This window comes from Malania oleifera, unplaced genomic scaffold, assembly GCF_029873635.1.
Source record: "Malania oleifera isolate guangnan ecotype guangnan unplaced genomic scaffold, ASM2987363v1 ctg452, whole genome shotgun sequence".
NCBI classification, from domain to species: Eukaryota; Viridiplantae; Streptophyta; class Magnoliopsida; order Santalales; family Ximeniaceae; genus Malania; species Malania oleifera.
This window is the reverse complement of record NW_026651988.1, coordinates 12,677-14,847: the sequence shown is the minus strand read 5'-3', so window position 1 is coordinate 14,847 and position 2,171 is coordinate 12,677. Positions and strand designations below refer to the sequence as shown.

General features: G+C 35.3%; 1 non-coding gene across 1 annotated transcript; it reads right to left on the bottom strand.

Moving 5' to 3' along the window:
* Positions 1 to 1,551: 1,551 nt before the first annotated feature.
* Positions 1,552 to 1,658, bottom strand: LOC131147189 (small nucleolar RNA R71). Its single transcript, XR_009134646.1, has one exon. It is a non-coding gene; the product is annotated as a small nucleolar RNA R71 (small nucleolar RNA).
* Between the last annotated feature and the right edge of the window lie 513 nt (positions 1,659 to 2,171).

Genomic DNA, 2,171 nt, shown 5'->3' with positions numbered 1-2,171 from the left:
CTTTTGGAGGTGCTGCGAAGACACACACACACACACACGACTAGCAAAGGAGAGGTGGTGGCGTGCAACAAATTAAAATCTTTTTGGAATCGGAAGGCGGCGAGCGACGGCGGTGTTGCAAGTGTTGATTTTTCCTCTACTCTCCAAATAAAATAAAATATAGTGAAATCTTTATTGTTTGATTTAATTTTCATAATGAACTAATTTTTTGTATTCTAGGAAAACGATGTAGTCCGGTTTTAAACTATGCTCGCTCGTTGATGCTAATTTGAAGTAGTTTTCCTTTATGTTTGTTTGAGTTGTTCTGTGTTTAATGCTTTTAATTAACTGGTCATCAATTAAATGATTGTAGTCTTATGATTTGCTACCGAAAGGGGGGATTATAGGATATATCTTGAATAATTCAGCGCAGCTAAATATAGAGATCGAAAGACTTATATGAACCTTCATAACATTAAAAATCGAGAGTCTTATTGCGTTCTTGTGTTATTAATTTGCATAATCTTATGTTAAATAATAAACAAGAATAGGTTCTAATTGGCAATCGAAAGAGGCTTTTGAAAAAATTAAAGATTTGCTAACAAACAAAGAACACGAATTCGAATTGGCTAGATGAGTAAAGCATAGTAAAAAATTAGGTGAAATCGATTTCCTAAAAGTTTTCACCATCAGTAATTTGATAAGTGGCATCCAATTTTAAATTCTCTTGAATAGTTTATTTAAAGTAGCTTTGTTTAAATTTTGCAGTCTAAAATTATTAATTTTTCTAAATAAAATCAAGGTTAGTATAAAGTCGGTACTTGGTAAAATTAAGACATCAATCCCTAAGGACAATACTCTACACATCATTATATTATAAAACTATGATACTGTGCACTTACAGTTTGCACCAACCAAGTTTTTGATGTCGTGGCCGGGGATTGAGTTTTTCTTATTTTTGCCAATATCGATACCAAGTAATCTTGGTTTTAATTTAAAATTTTATTTTTATATTTTTATTTACTTATTTTATTTTTATTTTATTTTATTATTATTTTTTCTACATTTCTAGTATGTTTTTTATGTTGGATGTGTAGTGCTAGAACACATGTCATTATTCCTTTTGATTCGGAGATTGAAAGAATGCTTAGAGTACTAAGAAAAAAGAGGGTACTAGCCATGGAAAACGGACAAGATAATGGGAAGTCATGCGCCTTGAAGGATTATGTATGGCTAGTTGTGAAGGACAACAATTTGGGTATCAGACGCCAGCCCATTAATGACAACAATTTTGAGTTCAAACCTGCATTAATCAGCATGGTGCAACAGGCCCAATTCAATGGATCACCACTTGATGATTCCAATATCCATTTGGCGATGTTTCTGAAGATTTGTGATATTGTGAAGATCAATGGTGTTACTGAAGACACCATTAGACTGAGATTATTCCCTTTCTCTTTGAGGGACAAAGCAAGAGGTTGGCTACAGTCTCTACAACCACAGAGTATCACTAGTTGGCAGGATATGGCTGAAACATTTCTAGCTAAATTCTTTCCACCTGCAAAAACAGCTCAACTCAGGAGTGAGATTGGTCAATTCAAGCAACATGATTTTGAATCACTCTATGAAGCATGGGAAAGGTATAAAGATTTGATTCAATGCTGCCCACAACATGGACTGTCGAATTGGTTGCAGATTCAAATGTTCTATAATGGATTAAATGGGCAAACTCGGACTTTAGTTGATGTTGTGTCTGGGGAACTTTGATGTCAAAGACACCTAAGGGTGCTACTGCTCTTTTGGAAGAAATGACCTCAAATAACTATCAATGGCCAACTAAAAGAACTATGGCTAAGAAAGTTGCTGGAATTCATGAATCGGAGTCATTTGCTGCACTTTCAGCTCAATTCACTTCTCCATCCCATCACATTTCATTTTTGACAACCCAGAGGATACCACAAGGTGCAGAATATGTGGCAGCCACAAGTAGGACAGATCCGAGCAATGGAGCGAGTCAAGAACAGGTTCAATACATCAATAATCGGAACTACAATTATCGTGGTGATCCTTTGCCACAATATTATCATCCAGGGCTTCAAAATCATGAGAATTTGTCTTATGAAAATACAAGGAATGTGTTGCAATGTGGCAGCTACAAGTAGGACAGATCCGAGCAATGGAGCGAGTTAAGA